The 23,126-nt window shown below is 44.4% G+C and overlaps 1 protein-coding gene and 1 long non-coding RNA gene across 30 annotated transcripts in view; one reads left to right on the top strand and one right to left on the bottom strand.

Moving 5' to 3' along the window:
• Positions 1–6,065: 6,065 nt before the first annotated feature.
• LOC116357808 (uncharacterized) lies at positions 6,066–22,420 on the bottom strand. Its single transcript, XR_004205798.1, has 2 exons — positions 22,251–22,420; positions 6,066–6,399 (listed from the first exon to the last, which is right to left on the bottom strand). It is a non-coding gene; the product is annotated as an uncharacterized LOC116357808 (long non-coding RNA).
• Positions 6,491–23,126, top strand: part of mbnl1 (muscleblind-like splicing regulator 1) — a 104,781-nt gene continuing 88,145 nt past the window's right edge. For 23 of the 29 annotated variants that reach the window (XM_031807027.1, XM_031807023.1, XM_031807021.1 and 20 more), the window contains exon 1: positions 22,906–23,020. The gene's annotated coding sequence lies outside the window, so the exon portion shown is untranslated. Of the gene's footprint in view, positions 6,727–6,926; positions 7,069–11,365; positions 11,488–22,775; positions 23,021–23,126 lie in introns of those variants that run through there. The other 6 variants (XM_031807006.1, XM_031807000.1, XM_031806998.1 and 3 more) reach the window with 5 other exon arrangements.

The following is a 23,126-nucleotide window of genomic DNA, read 5'->3' as shown; positions in this document are numbered from 1 at the left end:
ATCCAGATCCACTGGCTGCCTCTTTCAGCTGCTTGAGAAACTGCTCTGACGGTCTGCTGCAGAGCCTGTCCATGGATTCCAAGTTCTTTCAGCAACCTGATGGTGGAAGAAGCCACGAATCCTCTGCATCCCACTTCAACTGGCCAGACTTTTGCATTCCAGCCACGCTGAGTTGCGTCTGCTGCCAACTCTGTGTAACGCAGTTTCTTACGCTCGTAGGCCTCTTCAACAGAGTTTTCCTACGGGACTGTGAGCTCTATGATGTACACAGCCTTTCGTGAAGGGGACCAGAGTACCATGTCTGGCCTAAGGTTGGTAGAAGCAATCTCAGATGGAAAAATTAGTTGCTGGCCAATATCGATAAGCATCTTCCAGTCCCGGGCCATGGCTAGGTGTCCAGTTTCTGGCTTCGTAGGAGGATACTTGGGCCTTTTCTGTCCCTCCCGGATGACTGTTGTTGTTTTGACGGGATTGCTTGATTTTGGAGGTAATGAATTGGTTGCACTCCTCTTGGTCTCAAAGTGCTGCAGCCAGGCTCTTGAGGACCTGATTGTGCCTCCAGGTGTAGCGGCCTTGTGAGAGGCTGGTCTTGCAACCTGTCATTATATGCCTGAGAGTCGCTGGAGCTGGGCAGAGGGGGCAGGTCGAGTCCTCGCCATACCATTTGATGTAGATTTTTTGGTGATGGAAGCACATCATAAACAGCTCTTATGATGAAGCTGATGTTGCTTGCCTCCATTTGCCAAAGCTCACTCCAGTTGATCTTTCTCCTCTACAGGCCTTCCCACCGCGTCCATTGCCCTTGTTTAGCAAGAGACAGCCTTTGCACTTCTTGCAGTCTCCTCCTGTCTGCGCACCTCCTCGACCACCAGCTTCCTGCGTTCAGATGTTGTTGCCTTATGGAACGTTGGTTTGCTTGCTGCCAGGCCAAAGCCTCCTCTTCCATGCTGGATATTCCCCACAATGTCTTGGTGACTCAGGGCTGATGTTGCTTGCTGCACAGCCTTGGATGATGTCCATTTCTGTCCAGTTTGTAGGGGAGGTGCAGCCTTGCTAATAGTCTGGTCTTTGGAGTCCTTCAATGTCATCTGAAGTCTTACTTTAGAGCACTTGTACTCCTCCGTTAGACTTGTAAGAGGTAGTTCAAGGACCCCTTTGCCATAGAGGCCGATGTTACTCAGGCATCGTGGGACACCCAGCCATTTCTTCACGTATGAGGTAATGGTTCGCTCCATCTTCTCCACTGTTGTTATTGGGACCTCATAGACTGTGAGTGGCCACATTACCCGGGGGAGAAGTCCAAACTGTAGGCACCAAAGCTTGAGTCTCCCAGGCAGTAGGGTTTTGTTGATGTTCTCAAGACCGTCAGCGATGTTCTGCCTTACTTGCTGAACTTGATCTTTATCCCGGAGGCTTTCGTTGTACCATCTACCCAGGCTCTTGATGGGTTGCTCAGACACCGTTGGTATCGGGTCATCTCCAATGCAGAACCTCACATCTTTAAGTTGTCCCTTGACTATGGAGATGCTTCGAGATTTGCTTGGCTTGATTTTCATCCGGGCCCACTTGATGTTATCCTGCAGTTTTGCAAGTAGCCGCCTGGTGCATGCTGCAGTGGTGGTCAGTGTAGTCATGTCATCCATGTATGCTCGGATAGGTGGGAGACGGAGCCCTTCCTTAGTTCTCTCACCGCCGACCACCCATCTCGATGCCCTGATGACTTCCATGGCCATAGTGAAGGCCAGAGGAGAAATTGTACAGCCTGCCATTATGCCTACTTCCAAGCGCTGCCATGTTGTTGTGAAGTCAGGTGTTGTGAAACACAATTGCAGGTCTTGGAAATAGGCCTTTACCAGTGTAGTGATGGGTTCTGGTACGTGGAAAATGTTGAAGGATTCCCAGAGGAGTTCATGGGGAACTGAGCCAAAGGCATTGGCCAGGTCGAGGAAGATGACATAGAGGTCTCTCTTGTCTTTCTTAGCTGTTTGGATCTGGTGCCAAATCATACTAGTATGTTCCAGGCAACCAGAGAAACCAGGAATGCCTGCTTTCTGTACAGATGTATCAATGTACTTGTTCCTTTCCAGATAAGTGGACAGCCTCTGTGCTATTATACTGAAAAAGATCTTCCCTTCAACGTTGAGAAGGGAGATTGGTCGGAATTGACTGATGTCTGTCGCATCCTTCTCTTTCGCGATTAGCACACCACCAGCCCTTCGCCATGCCTTTGGTATTATTTCCTTCTGCCACACTATCCTCATGAGCCTCCAAAGAAAGCTTAGAACATCCGGGGCGTTCTTGTAGAGCTTGATGGTACTCCATTAGGCCCAGGAGCCGAGGCCGCTCTTGCTCTTCGGACAACGTTCTCTACTTCCCTCCATTTTGGAGGGTCAGTGTCCAGATTGAATTCTGGTGATTGAATAGGTGGGATGTCATGTGGGATGATTATCTGCTCATGCCTTTTCATGTCCTGGTGGACCTTTTCGAGATGTTCTTCCAGTTCAGGCTTTGGAGTTTTTAGGATTCCGCACTTTTCCTTTGCAAAGAGATTGTTTACCAGTATTTGTTACTTGAGTCTGATAATTATCTGTACAAAGATACTTGCTTAATATACACTACTGTTCAAAAATTTGGGTCACTTAGATATTTCCTTGTTTTTGAAAGAAAAGCACATTTTTTGTCCATTAAAATAACATCAAATTGATCAGAAATACAGTGTAGACATTGCTTATGTTGTAAATTACTATTGTAGCTGGAAACGGCTGATCTTTAATTGAATATCTACATAGGCGTACAGAGGACCATTATCTGCAACCATCACTCCTGTGTTCCAATGGCACATTGTGTTAGCTAATCCAAGTTTATAATTTTAAAAGGCTAATTGATCATTAGAAAACCCTTTTCCAATTATGTTAGCACAGATGAAAACTGTTGTCTGATTAAAGAAGCAATAAAACTGGCATTCTTTAGACTAGAGCATCAGCATTTGTGGGTTTGATTACCGGCTCAAAATGGCCAGAAACAAAGACCTTTCTTCTGAAACTCGTCAGTCTATTCTTGTTCTGAGAAATGGCTATTCCATGTGAGAAATTGCCAAGAAACTGAAGATCTCGTATAACGCTGGCTCTAAGCAGAATAGAAAGTGGAGTGGGAGGCCCCGGTGCACAACTGAGCAAGAGGAAAGGTACATTTAGAGTGTCTAGTTTAAGAAACAGTCCAGTCATGAATCTACACTACCGTTCAAACTGACTGAACTGTCTAGTTTGAGAAACAGAAGCCTCACAGAAGCCTTTTGCTCAACTGGTAGCTTCATTAAATAGTGCCCACAAAACACCAGTCTCAACGTCAACAGTGAAAAGGCGACTCAGGGATGCTGGCCTTCTCGGCAGAGATGCAATGAAAAAGCCACATCTCAGACTGGCCAATAAAAGATTAAGATGGGCAAAAGAACACAGACACTGGACAGAGACATTTACATTTATTTTGGGTACATGTTGTGAAAATGTTAGATATTACTACACTGTCGGAGCAAGAAACACAAGCATTTCGCTACACCCGCAATAACATCTGCTAAACACGTTTGTGACCAATAAATTTGATTTGAAAACAAGCTTAATAACTCAATGCATACACACATTCCTACTGAATACAATTCACCTGTATTGTGTATAGACCTGCATCTTTATTCACCAAGTTTATCAACAGAGATTTACTATTCAAATAAATGATAACCATTATGTTGTTATATGGATAAAAACAATGTCATATTGATTGTGTGATTGTATGAATGGAGACAGGTTAGGTAAAACAAAATGGTCAAATAAAAAATGTGACCAGATCATATGTGCTGGTGCAATCAGCTGAAAAAGTGAAAAAGAATTAGACTAGAACCCTGATACAGTAGTTTCATAATGACATGGCAAGAATAACATCGCAGATCAGCCTATTTCTCAAAGCTCATAGCTCACGGGTGCACCTCAGCCACGCTCAAGGTACTAAACGATATAACCGCCATTGTTAAAAGACAGTACTGTGTAGCCGTCTTCATCGACCTGGCCAAGGCTTTCGACTCTATCAATCACCATATTCTTATCGGCAGACTCAGTAGCCTCGGTTTTTCTAATGACTGCCTTGCCTGGTTCACCAACTACTTTGCAGACAGAGTTCAGTGTGTCAAATCGGAGGGCATGTTGTCCGGTCCTCTGGCAGTCTCTATGGGGGTACCACAGGGTTCAATTCTCGGGCCGACTCTTTTCTCTGTATATATCAATGATGTCACTCTTGCTGTGGGCGATTCCCTGATCCACCTCTACGCAGACGACACCATTCTGTATACTTCTGGCCCTTCCTTGGACACTGTGCTATCTATCCTCCAAACGAGCTTCAATGCCATACAACACTCCTTCCGTGGCCTCCAACTGCTCTTAAACGCTAGTAAAACCAAATGCATGCTTTTCAACCGTTCGCTGCCTGCACCCGCACGCCCGACTAGCATCACCACCCTGGATGGTTGCGACCTAGAATATGTGGACATCTATAAGTACCTAGGTGTCTGGCTAGACTGTAAACTCTCCTTCCAGACTCATATCAAACATCTCCAATCCAAAATCAAATCTAGAGTCTTTCTATTTCGCAACAAAGCCTCCTTCACTCACGTCGCAAAACTTACACTAGTAAAACTGACTATCCTACTGATCCTCGACTTTGGCAATGCCATCTACAAAATAGCTTCCAATACTCTACTCAGCAAATTGGATGCAGTTTATCACAGTGCCATCCGTTTTGTTACTAAAGCACCTTATACCACCCACCACTGCGACCTGTATGCTCTAGTCGGCTGGCCTTCGCTACATGTTCGTCGCCAGACCCACTGGCTCCAGGTCATCTAAACGTCTATGCTAGGTAAAGCTCAGTCTTATCTCAGTTCACTGGTCATGATGGCAACACCCACCCGTAGCACGCGCTCCAGCAGGTGTATCTCACTGATCATCCCTAAAGCCAAAACCTAATTTGGCCGCCTTTCCTTCCAGTTCTCTGCTGCCTGTGACTGGAACGAATTACAAAAATCTCTGAAGTTGGAGACTTTTATCTCCCTCACCAACTTTAAACATCTGCTATCTGAGCAGCTAACCGATCGCTGCAGCTGTACATAGTCCATCGGTAAATAGCCACCCAATTTACCTACCTCATCCCCGTACTGTTTTTATTTATTTACTTTTCTGCTCTTTTGCACATCAGTATCTCTACCTACACATGTTCATCTGATCATTTATCACTCCAGTGTTAATCTGCTAAATTGTAATTATTCGCTTCTATGGCCTATTTATTGCCTACCTCCTCATGCCTTTTGCACACAATGTATATAGATTCTTTTTTTCTACTATGTTATTGACTTGTTTATTGTTTACTCCATGTGTAACTCTGTGTTGTCTGTTCACACTGCAAATGAGAACTTGTTCTCAACTAGCCTACCTGGTTAAAGAAAGGTGAAATAAAATAATAAAAATAGCTAATAAGTGCTGAGATATTAGACAGGCTATTTTGACTGGCCCTGACCATCGTAGTCTGATTCATAGGGAAAACATTGGATCATCGTTCTTCCGACTACAACATTTCCCTCAAGTTTACTTCTTTGAACCACTGTTTGACTTGGGGTTTACCGTCTATGTGACAGTAATGTATTGACCTATAACAAAGACTTCAGGATAGTGACATTTTTTATATAGCCTAGTTATCACTGATTAAGCACGTACCGCTGCACTATTACCACTGACTCATGGAGGATAGGCCGGTATTAAGAACATGTCAGCATTGACTTCCTCCTGAACGAACATCCCTTTTAGCAACTTTTATAGTATCTCTCTCACCACCACTTTCTCTCTCTTTCTCTCTTCCCCTCTTTCCATCTGAAGAGTTTAATTCCAAAACACTATATCCATTTTCAGAAATGATGGTAAATGAGCTTTTATTGTTGAAAGAAATATGCTTTTTCACATGGGTTTGTTCAATGAGACATGTAGTTGTTTAAAATATATTACATGATGGTTTCAATTCAGAGAGAAAAATAGTCATAATCATGTTTATTTCAAAATGCTATATATCCGCCTCACTTCAGAGAAATAAGTCGTTTTGAACAGTGAAATGTAACAAATAACGCCATTTTTAATAAAGAACTGTACAAATGGTACATTTGTGACATGAATATAAAGATAACATGGTTCAATACAGTAATATGAGATCTGTATGTAAGACTTTTACATTTGACATTTTAGTCATTTAGCAGATGCTCTTATCCCCCCCCTCTGTCTACCTCTCCCTCTTCCCCTCTCCCTCTCTTTCTTGGCGTAGCCCGGTCGGAATGCGGCAGTGGCCTCTTGCAGACTGCAGCGTCCAGGGAACCTAAAAAGGGAAGGAGTCTCACATTGGGTTCCTGGCAGCAGTAAGAAGTAGCAGGCAGGCAGCAGGCTAAATTAGGCTGTCTCATTGACTTCCACTCCCCAGAGCCCTGTAGGCAGACCTAAGGAAGGAAGGCTGCACCAGAGGCCCTTATTGCCTGCTGCGCTACTGTGTCTCTGAGAGTCCCTGAAGAACCTCAGTCCCTGTGAAGGAGCTAAGTGTAGGTCAGTTGTATCTGGATAGAGGAGTGTTGTACTTTTGAAAGGGTGTTTTGGGATTTTCTTGGGATGCCGATTGATAACGGATGTTCACAGACCTGACTAGAGCAAGGTAAACATGGTTGATACGATTTTGAATGTAGATTTTATTTGACTTGTTGGTTGAATATTAACTAGAAGTCCTGTTGACACAAATCTAGTAGCTATAGCACTTTTAGAAAAATCTCTTTCTCTCTCTCTTTCTTTCGCTCTCTCTTCCTCTGTCTGTCTGTGTCCTCTCGTTCGCTCTCTCTGTCTCTCCATTGGCGGCAGGTGGGGATGTGCTGAGTGCTGCTCTCCTCTCAATATTGACTTCAGAAGGCCAGTCTGTCTCCTGTCTCTACCCCTGTGACAGATTGACGGGCTTGGCACTGAAGGTCTGATATACAAATGCACTTCTGAACAGGAACTTGGGGTAAGTGAAACCTTGTGCCAGTGCACCTGATACTGTAGGTGGGAGGGGGGTATATGGTGACCTAAGCTCCCCTTCTGTTTCTGTGCCCCTAAACAGAACCACTACCACACCCAACTTCCTGTTTCGAATTGTTTCACTCCTTATCTTTAATGCTGCAAACTGGTCACATGTCAGAGTGACTTCCTCTTTTCACACACACACACTGACTGCTGTGAGGGAGAGAGAGAGAGACAGAGAGAGCGAGAGAGAGGGGGGGAGAGAGGAAGAGAGGGGGCGGGAAGTGAGGGGTGGGGGCGGGGTGAAAGAAAAACTAGATATTTGGCGGACGGCAGGGAGAAACTATTAAACGTTACCATGTTTGGCAGCACATAATGTAAGCAAAAGATGCAAATGAGATAAGAAGGGCAGATTGCCATGGCAACCTGCTTGTCGGATCGGCCATGGTGTGATTCGGCCGCTCGCCAGGCAGAAGGCGCTGTTGGGAGAGGGGGAAAGAGAGAGAGGTGGAGTGAGAGAGTGAGACAGAGGGGGGGAGGGAGGGAGGTAAAGTGACAGCAATAAAAAGAGAGAGAGAGCGGTGGGGTGAGAGAGTGAGACAGAGGGGGAGGGAGGGAGGTAAAGTGACAGCAATAAAAAGAGAGAGAGAGAGAGCGGTGGGGTGAGAGAGTGAGACAGAGGGAGGGAGGTAAAGTGACAGCAATAAAAAGAGAGAGAGAGAGAGAGAGCGGTGGGGTGAGAGAGTGAGACAGAGGGGGGGAGGGAGGGAGGTAAAGTGACAGCAATAAAAAGAGAGAGAGAGCGGTGGGGTGAGAGAGTGAGACAGAGGGGGAGGGAGGGAGGTAAAGTGACAGCAATAAAAAGAGAGAGAGAGCGGTGGGGTGAGAGAGTGAGACAGAGGGGGGGAGGGAGGGAGGTAAAGTGACAGCAATAAAAAGAGAGAGAGAGAGCGGTGGGTTGAGAGAGTGAGACAGAGGGGGGGAGGGAGGGAGGTAAAGTGACAGCAATAAAAAGAGAGAGAGAGAGCGGTGGGGTGAGAGAGTGAGACAGAGGGGGGGAGGGAGGGAGGGAGGTAAAGTGACAGCAATAAAAAGAGAGAGAGAGCGGTGGGGTGAGAGAGTGAAACAGAGGGGGAGGGAGGGAGGTAAAATGACAGCAATAAAGAGAGAGAGAGAGCGGTGGGGTGAGAGAGTGAGACAGAGGGGGGAGGGAGGGAGGTAAAGTGACAGCAATAAAAAGAGAGAGAGAGAGCGGTGGGGTGAGAGAGTGAGACAGAGGGGGGAGGGAGGGAGGTGAAGTGACATCAATAAAAAGAGAGAGAGAGCGGTGGGGTGAGAGAGTGAGACAGAGGGGGGGAGGGAGGGAGGGAGGTAAAGTGACAGCAATAAAAAGAGCGAGAGAGAGCGGTGGGGTGAGAGAGTGAGACAGAGGGGGAGGGAGGGAGGTAAAGTGACAGCAATAAAAAGAGAGAGAGAGAGCGGTGGGGTGAGAGAGTGAGACAGAGGGGGGGAGGGAGGGAGGTAAAGTGACAGCAATAAAGAGAGAGAGAGAGCGGTGGGGTGAGAGAGTGAGACAGAGGGGGAGGGAGGGAGGTAAAGTGACAGCAATAAAAAGAGAGAGAGAGCGGTGGGGTGAGAGTGAGACAGAGGGGGGGAGGGAGGGAGGTAAAGTGACAGCAATAAAAAGAGAGAGAGCGGTGGGGTGAGAGAGTGAGACAGAGGGGGGGAGGGAGGGAGGGAGGTAAAGTGACAGCAATAAAAAGAGAGAGAGAGAGCGGTGGGGTGAGAGAGTGAAAGAGGGGGGAGGGAGGGAGGTAAAGTGACAGCAATAAAGAGAGAGAGAGAGCGGTGGGGTGAGAGAGTGAGACAGAGGGGGGGAGGGAGGGAGGTAAAGTGACAGCAATAAAAAGAGAGAGAGAGCGGTGGGGTGAGAGAGTGAGACAGAGGGGGAGGGAGGGAGGTAAAATGACAGCAATAAAGAGAGAGAGAGAGCGGTGGGGTGAGAGAGTGAGACAGAGGGGGGAGGGAGGGAGGTAAAGTGACAGCAATAAAAAGAGAGAGAGAGCGGTGGGGTGAGAGAGTGAGACAGAGGGGGGAGGGAGGGAGGTAAAGTGACAGCAATAAAAAGAGAGAGAGCGGTGGGGTGAGAGAGTGAGACAGAGGGGGGGAGGGAGGGAGGGAGGTAAAGTGACAGCAATAAAAAGAGAGAGAGAGCGGTGGGGTGAGAGAGTGAGACAGAGGGGGGGAGGGAGGGAGGTAAAGTGACATCAATAAAAAGAGAGAGAGAGCGGTGGGGTGAGAGAGTGAGACAGAGGGGGAGGGAGGGAGGTAAAGTGACAGCAATAAAAAGAGAGAGCGGTGGGGTGAGAGAGTGAGACAGAGGGGGGGAGGGAGGGAGGTAAAGTGACAGCAATAAAAAGAGCGAGAGAGAGCGGTGGGGTGAGAGAGTGAGACAGAGGGGGAGGGAGGGAGGTAAAGTGACAGCAATAAAAAGAGAGAGAGAGCGGTGGGGTGAGAGAGTGAGACAGAGGGGGGGGAGGGAGGGAGGTAAAGTGACAGCAATAAAAAGAGAGAGAGAGAGCGGTGGGGTGAGAGAGTGAGACAGAGGGGGGGAGGGAGGGAGGTAAAGTGACAGCAATAAAGAGAGAGGGAGAGCGGTGGGGTGAGAGAGTGAGACAGAGGGGGAGGGAGGGAGGTAAAGTGACAGCAATAAAAAGAGAGAGAGAGCGGTGGGGTGAGAGAGTGAGACAGAGGGGGGGAGGGAGGGAGGTAAAGTGACAGCAATAAAAAGAGAGAGAGCGGTGGGGTGAGAGAGTGAGACAGAGGGGGGAGGGAGGGAGGTAAAGTGACAGCAATAAAAGAGAGAGAGAGCGGTGGGGTGAGAGAGTGAAACAGAGGGGGGAGGGAGGGAGGTAAAGTGACAGCAATAAAAAGAGAGAGAGCGGTGGGGTGAGAGAGTGAGACAGAGGGGGGGAGGGAGGGAGGTAAAGTGACAGCAATAAAAAGAGAGAGCGGTGGGGTGAGAGTGAGACAGAGGGGGGGAGGGAGGTAAAGTGACAGCAATAAAAAGAGAGAGAGAGAGCGGTGGGGTGAGAGAGTGAGACAGAGGGGAGGGAGGGAGGTAAAGTGACAGCAATAAAAAGAGAGAGAGAGAGCGGTGGGGTGAGAGAGAGACAGAGGGGGGGAGGGAGGGAGGGAAGTAAAGTGACAGCAATAAAAAGAGAGAGCGGTGGGGTGAGACAGAGGGGGAGGGAGGGAGGTAAAGTGACAGCAATAAAAAGAGAGAGAGCGGTGGGGTGAGACAGAGGGGGAGGGAGGGAGGTAAAGTGACAGCAATAAAAAGAGCGAGAGAGAGCGGTGGGGTGAGAGAGTGAGACAGAGGGGGGGAGGGAGGTAAAGTGACAGCAATAAAAAGAGAGAGAGAGAGCGGTGGGGTGAGAGAGTGAGACAGAGGGGGGGAGGGAGGGAGGTAAAGTGACAGCAATAAAAAGAGCGAGAGAGAGCGGTGGGGTGAGAGAGTGAGACAGAGGGGGGGAGGGAGGGAGGTAAAGTGACAGCAATAAAAGAGAGAGAGAGAGCGGTGGGGTGAGAGAGTGAGACAGAGGGGGGGGAGGGAGGGAGGGAGGTAAAGTGACAGCAATAAAAAGAGAGAGAGAGAGCGGTGGGGTGAGAGAGTGAGACAGAGGGGGGGAGGGAGGGAGGTAAAGTGACAGCAATAAAAAGAGAGAGAGAGAGCGGTGGGGTGAGAGAGTGAGACAGAGGGGGAGGGAGGGAGGTAAAGTGACAGCAATAAAAAGAGAGAGAGCGGTGGGGTGAGAGAGTGAGACAGAGGGGGGGGAGGGAGGGAGGTAAAGTGACAGCAATAAAAAGAGAGAGAGCGGTGGGGTGAGAGTGAGACAGAGGGGGGGAGGGAGGGAGGTAAAGTGACAGCAATAAAAAGAGAGAGAGAGCGGTGGGGTGAGAGAGTGAGACAGAGGGGGGGAGGGAGGGAGGTAAAGTGACAGCAATAAAAAGAGAGAGAGAGAGAGCGGTGGGGTGAGAGAGTGAGACAGAGGGGGAGGGAGGGAGGTAAAGTGACAGCAATAAAAGAGAGAGAGAGAGCGGTGGGGTGAGAGAGTGAGACAGAGGGGGAGGGAGGGAGGGAGGGAGGTAAAGTGACAGCAATAAAAAGAGAGAGAGAGCGGTGGGGTGAGAGAGTGAGACAGAGGGGGGGAGGGAGGGAGGTAAAGTGACAGCAATAAAAAGAGAGAGAGAGAGCGGTGGGTTGAGATAAAGAGAGGAAGTGGAGAGAGAAAAAACTATTGAGTTAGAAAAAGCAAGAGAGATGGGCAGTTTAACCCACAATGCATTGTGGTACGTTGTGACTCGGTTAAAGTGTTGTCACTCAGCCCCAGTGTCACGTCAGCTTTCTACAGACATACAGGTAAGAAGGCACAGACACAGGGGACATAAGGGCCACCTCTCTTTAGGATGAGGATAACCTCATAAACCTAGAAATATATTGGATGTAAACTATTATATTTACTTTGATTTGACTTTACTTTCATACTTTTCTCTATTTAAAGCTATAATACATATTTGACAAATGAATGAACTGTTACACGCGGCTTCCATACCGTGCAGAGAATACGAAACTCTTGAATTCTGCTACTTTTTGATTATATTGTGAACATTTTCTAAAGATAACATTTATAAGTGCCTCATTCAGTAGTGACTTCATGCAGAACTTGTTTTATTTTAATGTATTTTGTTCTAAAAAGTTTTGTTTTAACTTTACTACCGCAACAGCTGTCAGCATCTCCACTCTTCCTTTTATGTGAGTGTTTATGAGTGTGAATGATTGAGGTTGAGATGGTGACATTTTGAAATCGTTTGCAACTATTTCTCTGCAACCTGCCTGAATATTATAGCACACTGCAAAGCCAACTGAAATATCTCTTTATACAGGGTGTTTCCATTTACTTTCATATAATCTTCCTAGATAAGGCCAAAGTTAAGAGATATGCTACTACATACACAGTGTGGAGTCAGCTAGGGACACTATGCCCTCTGTTTCCTAAGTCTGTGACTGTTCGAATCGCACCTGCTTCTCCTATCTGCGTCAGAGTCGAGAGAGAGCCATAGAAAATGGCGCGCTGAGGGACAACTTTATCTTCACGCACCAGCAAGGCAGTTATTGCTGTAAGATGAATGATATGCTTTTTTTTATGTAGTCTTTGAGAATGTTTCTTAAATTCTTTGAGAATGTTTTTAAATGGTTTCCACTAGTTTAGCAATTGAAGTTTGCGTGATTATAATTGTTTTACTCCCAAGTTTTTGTCTCGTAGTTTGACTTCATCAGTCTCTTCACATTTACCATTGATTAACTTTGTTGACAAGCAAACCGAATCCCTCAAGGCTGCATTCAAAAGGGGTGTTACCACACAGAAACGAATGAGGAACTATTTTAGTCTCAGCAGTTATATCTCATCTTCATTCTGCTGTCTCATAACATCACAACGACAAAATGTTGTGAAATGGCTGACGTTGAATGTAGCTCTCTGAGCTTCCAGCCTGTCAGCGATGCTGTGTGCCATGCTATATATTTTTGGGTGATGCTCTGTAATGGTGGTGTAATGTGTGTGTGTGTGTGTGTGATAGATGGGCCATCAGGGCTTATAAAGGGTCTGGGACATTTCAGCCAGTTCACATCAGCGAGCCAGTGTAATTTACAGAAGGCTGGGAAATAGCAGGGCGCTGAGCAGAGAGGGAGACACTCAATGTTTTCACCACAGGAGGAAGAGGGAGAGGGAGAGAGAAAGAAAAAAAGAAAGAGAAATAAAGAAAGAAAAAGGGAACGAGAGAGAGGTAACATTAAAAGTTTTGGCCTGCTGTCTCTCATAAAGAAAGAGAGAAAGAGCGAAAGACAGAGAGTAGTTGGATAAGATGAAGTTGCATTCGATTTGAAAAATGCATAAACCAGTACGTTTTCATCTCATTTCAACCAGCATTGTAAACATTGAAGTTAGGGTAAAACCTCACGTTAAATACATTGACTTAACCTGATTTAACATGTTGTTACCTCAATCAAATTTCAACATAATCATCAGAACTATGTATACGTTGAAACTGTGTAGAAACGTAAATGATCCTTTTCATCCTATATTCAGTGCCTTCAGAAAGTATACACACCCCTTAACTTCTTCCAAATGTTGTTGTGTTACAGCCTGAATTTAAAATGGACAAAATTTAGATTTTGTGTCACTGGTCTACACACAATAGCCCATCATGTCAAAGTGGAATTATGTTTTACATTTTTTTAAATTGACAAATGAATAAAAAATGTAAAGCTGAAATGTCTTGTCAATAAGTATTAAACCCCTTTCTTTTGGCAAGCCTAAATAAGTTCAGTAATGCAATGTTGCATAACAAGTCAGATAATAAGTTGCATGGACTCACTCTGTGTGCTATAATAGTGTTTAACATGATTTTGTTATGACTAGCTCATCTCTGTTCCCCACACATAAGGTCGCTCAGTCCAGCAGTGAATTTCAAACACAGATTCAACCACAAAGACCAGGGAGGCTTTCCAATGCATCGCAAATAAGGTCACCTACAGTATTGATCAATTTTAAAACATACATTGTATTTATATACAATACCAGTCAAAAGTTTTGAAACACCTACTCATTCAAAGGTGTTTCTTTATGTTTGACTATTTTCTACATTGTAGAATAATACACTATGAAATAACACATATGGAATCATGTAGTAACCAAAAAAGTGTTAAAGAAATTAAAATATTTTATATTTGAGATACTTTCAAGTAGCCACCCTTTGCCTCGATGACAGCTTTGCACACTCTTGGCATTATCCACAATCTAAATGTGTTTATTCAACTTTCTTGTTGTTTTTCTGTTTGATGGAAACAGTATGAGAGTTTTAACTACATTCCATCTGTAGTCGATTGTTTTATGTAGTTGCTTTTTCATGTTTTGAATGTTGTATTGTAGTAACCCTCAAGCTTTTTTTTCTCCATAGTGTAAGGACTATTTCATCACGCAGAATGTTTATACTTAAAAATATGTAACTTTGTGCAGCATCTATAATCGGAATGTGTTGTTTTTCTGTTTGACTTTGTATGGGCATTTATTTGACTTATATTGTGGTTGATACGCAACAACTAAAAATACTTCATAATAAGATAATACATCAGTTATCTACTGACAACAAATTTGGCTGGACAGCATATAAACTTTAAACACCATTTTTCTCAGTTTCAATGTTTGCGTAGTAACTTACTAGTTACTGCTTGATTGCCTTGGTTTTTACTCAGATTATATGGTTACTGCACTTTTAACACTCCATTTTCTCTGAAACAGAACAGAATTGAACCAGGACACTTCATCACAAGATAAAACACATAATACAAAGCCTGATTTCAGTCTTAACTCAATTTTCACCAAAAGTCTAGTTACTATATTTTGCCTTTGTAGGGCAGTATAGTCTACACACGTTTTATGCATGTCGTTTGTGGTGATTGTCGGCCACTAAAGGTGGTGTGCACTACGGCCAGAGGTTCCGTGTGTAACAACGCAAAGTGGGAGATCTCTAATCAATGCAAAATGGAATTAAAATGGCGTAATTACGTTAGCTAAATGAGAAGGAGTAAGCTACAATGAGCAACCAACAGGCAGGTTGTTGTTTAAACTGAATAGAGTTGTTGTAACATTAGACAAGGACGGAGAGCGCAGCAGAATAGCCCCATCTACCCTAGCTAGCTAGCTAGTTAACATTGGCGGATGTGGTTGATTGAGACGTAGCCCATGAACCAAAAAACGCATATCTCTAGCTTAAACAGACAGTTTTATATTGGAATGCTAATACCCTTTCCAAGGGGGTGTGGACATCGACTCTAGGGTTTTAAATGTAGAGAAATATCCTCTGTGGTTATGACATAGAGAAGTGATTGAGGACTGAGAGGAAATGTCCGCAATCGAAATGGAGAAATAAAGAGAGAAATGGAGTGAGTACAAAATACTGGCGCGATGCATCAATCACCCTGCACCTCTATTACAGGTCAAAGCATACTATTCCTCCAATCTGGGTCAGAGTGACCTGGCCTGCATTGACCAATAGGCTTTCAACGGACCCATATGGGGCCCCAGTTTCTCATCTAGAACAGATAATCATATCAAAGCTAATTAAAAGCAGCCATTTTGACTCAAACGTGAATGGATCTGTTTCTATGTGTGGTGTGTGATCGGTTACCATGTGTGTGAGCAGTAATGGAGAAAACTGATGTCCATCAAAGTTAAAATTTGTGCGGTTGGAACTACCCAGCAGTAGCTCTCAAGTTTCTAATTTCAGTCCAGCTAGGAGCTAGTATGCAGCCTTCTCTCGCTCTTGAGAGAGAGAGAGAAAAACATTTGTAAAAGGAAGCTAGAGAAGGAAATCAAGAATGAGGGAGAAAGAAAGAACAAGTTAGTGCTTTGAAGTGTTTGCGGAGTTGAACCCAGTTAGTCCTCTAGCTGGGGCTGTATGTCACCCTGGGTTTAGGCCAAGCCGTGTAAATTAGAGGTGACTTATCACCAGCTCTAGTTAGACTGGCCTACAACGCTCTGCGCCGATCTGCTGCTAACAGGCAAAGCTCATCACATCATCCATGGAGAGAAAGGGAGAGTGAGGGATGAGGGGTAGGGGGACATAGAAAGAGAGAGATGGGGAGCAGAGTGAGTGAGGGGAGACGGGAGTCACAGAGGAGCGGGACAGAGAGAAAGTGAAAGAGGGTCTGAGAGAAGAGAGCGATAGCGTGCCGGGAAACCTGTAGTGCACAGGTGCACTACAATTAAATGAGTGACATTTCATTGAGATACTGTAGGTGAAGAAACGATGGATGCTTGGTTCAACTGTTTTCAGAACTAAGCATTTCACCATAGATGTTCAAGTAAAGCCTATGTAAAGGGAAGCTGGTTGCACCAGTCACGTGCAACATCTCCACTGACCTCACATACTCTCCATCCATGGGCATAAAATTAGCCTTGGACCCAACCCTGTGGCTGTGGCCTCCCTTCCTCTCTCCCTGCCTTGACCAGTAAACTATGCATTAGCTTTGGGTTGGTTGCTGGGAGCTGGGAGCTGTGTGATGGTTTCTCATGGTTGTTAAAGTCATGCATTTGAGCTGATGGTTTCTCCAGGTCAGGCTTTCTCTCTTTCTCTCTTTCTTTTTCTCTCTCTTGTATTGTGTCCCTGGGCTGTGGCCTTTCTAGTTGGTATACTGTATCTGTGTGCTGTGTGTTGGTTTCTTTGGTTGGTAAAATATTGTATTAAATATTAAAGAATTAAACATCTCACTAAAAGCTTCAGTCATACAAAAGTTCTACTTAAACCCGAACCGGTCCTCCAGTAGATTAGAAAGAATGGCTCACCCTTTGTTCAAAATATCCTTTTTGCCTTTATCCAGATTACAACCTCTCATTTTCGGTTAATTGAAAATGAATCCTTGTTCAAAGGATCACCTTTTCTAAAACAACCCATACAAAGCTTTCAATGTCATCCTCCTGAAAAGCCAGAACAAGTATTAAAACAAATATTATGGTTAAACTCAAATATACTGAGTATAAAAAAAAAAACATTATTCATGTAAAACATTTATGATATTATGAATAGGAATGGTGATGGTATGTCACACATGCAGTTATCAAAAACATATGGGAATGTTTGCTCTATCCAAAGTTATATATCATTTTTTTGTCATAAATCAAAAAATATACCAGTTTCATTTGAGGACCAAATGTTGATACAGGTTGCAAAATTGCAAGATTTTCGATGTTCAGATGATTTATGAACTGACACACAAAACAACGCTTTATTCAAGACTTAGAGTTTTTCAATTTCAATTATTATACAAAATTCTTGCCACCAACAGAATATTATGTACAGGATATGGCACATACAACCATTTCAGTTCTGAAGGTTTTTCTGCCAAGAGACAGAATAATTACATATTTTATTCTGGTATTGCCCTCATGTGGCTTGTTTCTGGTCACAGGTTCAGGAGTGGCTGAGAAATCACAGCATTCACTTAAAATGCTAACCCTACAAATAGCACTGTTGAGTGATTTGGAAAGCCATAGTCAATCAGTTAACAATATAATAATACTAATAGCTAAAATATTCATCTTTAATTTACAATCTATGGATACTATGAGATTACAAAGGTTCAGAATGAATGTAATACATCACAGCACAGTTAAAAATGTCATTTACAGAGTGTTCTGGAAGTATTTCAACCCCTTCAGCTTTTCTACATTTATTACATTACAGCCTTATTTGAAAATGTATTGAATAAAGCATGTCCTCATCAAAAACAGGATTGTGTCGAGGCACAGATCTGGGGAAGGGTACAAAAGAATGTCTGCAGCATTGAAGGTCCCCAAGAACACAGTGGCCTCCATCATTCTTAAATAGAAGAAGTTTGGAAACACCAAGACTCTTCCTAGAGCTGCCTGCCCAGCCAAACTGAGCAATCGGGGGAGAAGGGCCTTGGTCAGGGAGGTGACCAAGAACCCGATGGTCACGCTGACAGAGCTCCAGACTTCCTCTGTGGAGATCAGAGAAACTTCCAGAAGAACAACCATCTCTGCAGCACTCCACCAATCAGGCCTTTATGGTAGAGTGGCCAGACGGAAACCACTCCTCAGTAAAAGGCACATGACATCACATGACATCCTTAGAGTTTGCCAATAGGCAACTAAAGGACTCTCAGACCATGACAAACAAGGTTCTCTGGTATTGAACTCTTTGGCCTGAATGCCAAGCGTCACGTCTGGAAGAAACCTGGCACCATCCCTTCGGTGAAGCATGGTGGTGGCAGCATCATACTGTGGGAATGTTTTTTAGCGACAGGGACTGGGAGACTAGTCAGGATCGAGGGAAAGATTAACGGAACAAAGTACAGAGAGATCCTTGATGAAAACCTGCTCCAGAGCTCTCAGGACCTCACACTGGGACAATGGTTCACCTTCCAACAGGATAGCGAACCTAAGCAAGCACAAGGCCAAGTGACACAGGAGTGGCTTCGGGAATAGTCTCTAAATATCCTTGAGTGGTCCACCCAGAGCCTGGACTTGAACCCAATGAAACATATCTGGAGAGACCTGAAAATAGCTGTGCAGCGATGCTCCCTTCCAACCTGAAGGGAGCATCACCTGGGGAGCACCGAGGTGGTGAGGGTAGGCAACAACATTTCCACCCCGCTGATCCTCAACACTGGGGCCCCACAAGGGTGCGTTCTGAGCCCTCTCCTGTACTCCCTGTTCACCCACGACTGCGTGGCCACGCACGCCTCCAACTCAATCATCAAGTTTGCGGACGACACAACAGTGGTAGGCTTGATTACCAACAACGACGAGACGGCCTACAGGGAGGAGGTGAGGGCCCTCGGAGTGTGGTGTCAGGAAAATAACCTCACACTCAACGTCAACAAAACTAAGGAGATTATTGTGGACTTCAGGAAACAGCAGAGGGAACACCCCCCTATCCACATTGATGGAACAGTAGTGGAGAGGGTAGTAAGTTTTAAGTTCCTCGGCGTACACATCACAGACAAACTGAATTGGTCCACCCACACAGACAGCATCGTGAAGAAGGCGCAGCAGCGCCTCTTCAACCTCAGGAGGCTGAAGAAATTCGGCTTGTCACCAAAAGCACTCACAAACCTCTACAGATGCACAATCGAGAGCATCCTGTCGGGCTGTATCACCGCCTGGTACGGCAACTGCTCCGCCCACAACTGTAAGGCTCTCCAGAGGGTAGTGAGGTCTGCACAACGCATCACCGGGGGCAAACTACCTGCCCTCCAGGACACCTACACCACCCGATGTCACAGGAAGGCCATAAAGATCATCAAGGACAACAACCACCCGAGCCACTGCCTGTTCACCCCGCTATCATCCAGAAGGCGAGGTCAGTACAGGTGCATCAAAGCTGGGACCGAGAGACTGAAAAACAGCTTCTATCTCAAGGCCATCAGACTGTTAAACAGCCACCATTAACATTGAGTGGCTGCTGCCAACACACTGACTCAACTCCAGCCACTTTAATAATGGGAATTGATGGGAAATTATGTAAAATATATCACTAGCCACTTTAAACAATGCTACCTAATATAATGTTTACATACCCTACATTATTAATCTCATATGTATATACTGTACTCTATATCATCTACTGCATCTTTATGTAATACATTTATCACTAGCCACTTTAACTATGCCACTTTGTTTACATACTCATCTCATATGTATATACTGCACTCGATACCATCTACTGTATCTTGCCTATGCCGCTCTGTACCATCACTCACTCATATATCTTTATGTACATATTCTTTATCCCCTTACACTTGTGTCTATAAGGTAGTAGTTTTGGAATTGTTAGCTAGATTACTTGTTGGTTATTACTGCATTGTCGGAACTAGAAGCACAAGCATTTCGCTACACTCGCATTAACATCTGCTAACCATGTGTATGTGACAAATAAAATTAGATTTGATCTAGCTTGAGAAGATCTGCTGGGAAAATTGGGGAAACTACCTAAATACAGGTGTGCCAAGCTTGTAGCATCATTCCCAAGAAGTCTCAAGGCTGTAATCGCTGCCAAAGGTGCTTCTACAAAGTACCGAGTAAAATGTCTGAATACTTATGTAAATGTCATATTTCCATTTGAATTTTTTTTACACATTTTAAAAAAATTGTAAAAACCTGCTTTTGCATTGTCATTATGGGGTATTGTGAGTAGATTTTATGAAGAAAAAAATCTATTCAATCAATTTTAGAATGATGCTGTAAAGTAATTTTTATTTTTTTATTTTACCTTTTATTTAACTAGGCAAGTCAGTTAAGAACAAATTCTTATTTTCAATGACGGCCTAGGAACAGTGGGTTAACTGCCTGTGGAGTCAAGGGGTCTGAATACTTTCCGAATGCACTGTAAGAGAGAGTGGTCTACGGAGATATTTGGAATGGGCTACAGAGATAGGTGGTGTGGGATTAAAAGCTTACGATCTGTTATAGTTAGGACGGGAAACACCATATACCGGATAAATCTGAGTACCGTGTAATATCAAACTATATTTCTGATATGTAATACTGTGTATAAAAGTACAATGTGAATAATGTATATGTAACAAAATAGCTGTAAAAAATAACTAATGTAAAACCAAGTTACTTTTGTCCTCCGAATAGATGGGCCAATATTAATAAAAATAAATAAGAAATATAGCTGCTAGCAGCAATGAATGGGGTTCACAGGATAACAAAGCAAGTATATCATGTAGGACCTATCCTACTTTGTGTAATCAGTGAAAGCATTAGCCTGTTGATTTAAATCTCAGTTGGTACACTACACTTTATCGTTCCAGAATACTTAAACACTCTCACAGCTGTAACAAGCTGACTGTGCAAGCGGTAGGACTTCTGGTTTCCCATTTTACAGAATAAAATATAAACTTTTTACTACGTTCAGACTACATAATAGTGCAACAATAAATGAGTATACAAATATACTAATCACGGAAGAGGAAATTACATGGCAAGTGGCATCATGGTAGGCACAGCTTGTCCAATTAATGAATGGTAAAATGAAGGATTAGCTGATAACTGCCAAACTAACATTCTGGATAACATAGAGAACCTCAAACTCATGGTATGCTCGAACAACAATCATACACATCAAAGCCACCAAGATCAAAACTGAAGAGGATTAAACATCTGAATATAACAATAGAAGATGAGGGTTTTTAAATAATGTCCGCAGAAGATAAGACATTCCTGGAAAGCATAAAGGAACAGCTGAAGATGGACATTTTGCCTGGGTTATTGGAGGAGGTTGAGGCCCCCAAGTCAGGAATAGATTACAGCAATAAAAGAAAAAAGAAATAGGAGCTGAAAAGAAATGACTGAAAAGAGAATACCACGATGGAAGCAGAATTACATGATCTGACGTGCAGAAGAATGAAGAATAATATTATCATAATGGGAGTAAAGGAGGATGAAAATGAAAACTGTCTGGCAACTGAGAATAAAGTGAAGCTTTTCATGAAACGCAATCTCAAGATGACAACCAAACAGGAAGATACAATCGATTTTTAGCAGCAAGGGGGAGAGAAATCTCCATCCAATTGTAGGTAGGCTAACTCACTACAAAATGAAGGTTGCCTTGATACAACGGGGTAGGGATCTGAAGAACAATTTCCCCATGAAATAGTGGAGAGACGACGTGCCCTGTACCCCACTTTCAAAAGGCTCCAAGCAGAGAAGCAGAATGTTTGTCTCGTGGTCGATAAGTTGTATGTCAACCACCAATTGTGCAAGGACTCGAAGATTACAACGTGGCTACTTCCACAACATTGCAAAACACTACACATTACAATCCTATATTCGTAAAAAAAAAAAAATTTGTGCATGAGGGACTCATCTTTTTTACTCATGGAATATGGAACCTTGGACTATGGGGACTTATAATGGGGTTTAGATTCATGGAAAGGCGAAAATGGGTGCTGGTAGGCGGAGTCTTTTTTTTTTTTTTTAGAGCAGGGGTTCCCACCTTTCAACTTACTCTTGAAAGTTGTAATATTAGAATGCACTAGTAGAATCCTCTTGTCATGTTAGTCATTGCATACCTTAAAGAGCTATTTATAACTTGTCCGAGATATCAAGATGAACTAGTCCATGTCAGCTAACGTTTTTTAGCTAGTTTTTGTAGCTCATATATTTTGTTGTAATGTCTAAGTCACTCAAATATCACATGCATACACATCACATACACAACACATAAAATCCACAGAATTGCATGAACATTTGCTTTAAAACTGCAACATTTTCTCTGTACCTCATTACAAAATGTTTAGAATTGCAGTAAATAAGCTTTAAAACCTTTCTCTCCACCAACAAGAGGGGTGTGAACAGTTTATGTCAGGAACAGTGCTTGTGCCCATAGAAATAGATGTGGCGCGCAGGATGTTCCCCAATACTGGTTTAAAAGCTTATTTCCTGCAATTCTACACATTCTGTCATGCACAATATATAAACTGAACAGTAACTGACCCAAAATCAAACCTTGTGGAATGCCACATGGGTGACAAACTTTTGACCGACTAAATAGGTTCCAAACCAATATAAAACTGGACCGGAGAAGCCAACCCACCTCTCCAGTCTGTCCAGAAGGACATGATGGTCGACAGTGTCGAATGCAGCACACCGAGAGTTCTTTGGCGTCTGTGTTGGCTGTGAGATCATCTACCACTTTAACTAAGGCTGTGCAGGTCTGACAATCTTTCACCTTCTGTCTCGCCCCTCCCTATTTCTCTCCCCCTCTTTCTCTCACACCCTTGAAAATAACAGTGTTGATGTAATAGAGCCAGCAGTTCCTGGTTGTTGGTCTAGTGGGTGGAGCGAGCAGACAGACAGAGAGTGAGCGAGAGAGAGAGAGCAGCCAGAAAGCTGCAGCAGAGAGTCTGTATGATTTGTGTTGCCGGATGCAGTCAGTGCTGCCTCCTCCTCCTCCTCCTCCACTCCTCCTCTCCAGCTGCTGCTACAGTGCAGTCGTCCAGCAAGTGGAGCTCTCCTCTGGCTGCAGTAGCCCGGAGCCCAGAGACACAGCACAGCCACCAACAGGAGCAGGGAAGGGGAGACACTAGCGCACAGAGCCAAGCCAGCAACACACACACACAGTGGCAGGCACTCCTCCTCTCGCACCACACCGTTCTGCGCAGCGCCTTCACTCGTTCGCTTGTTCACTCACTCTCTCACTCACCCCTCCGCCAGATTTCTCCCTCGTTCCACTCTGCTCTGCCTGAGAATGGTCCAGCCGGTGCCTGGGGCTCTTCTGTCGTGGCCTGTCTGAACACACACAAACACACACATACTCAACAGACACACGGATGCGCGAGCACAAACCGAACAGCAATGTGAGAGGTAAGGGTTTCCGTTTTACCCTACTCTCTTTTTTTCTCTTTCTCCCTATCTCCCTCTCTGACGAGGCGACTGTCTTTACTTACAGCAGTATGGTCCAGCCTGTTGT

Source organism: Oncorhynchus kisutch, linkage group LG27, assembly GCF_002021735.2.
Source record: "Oncorhynchus kisutch isolate 150728-3 linkage group LG27, Okis_V2, whole genome shotgun sequence".
NCBI lineage: Eukaryota > Metazoa > Chordata > Actinopteri > Salmoniformes > Salmonidae > Oncorhynchus > Oncorhynchus kisutch.
Note: the sequence above shows the minus strand (reverse complement) of the source record. Positions and strands in the feature narration are given on the sequence as shown.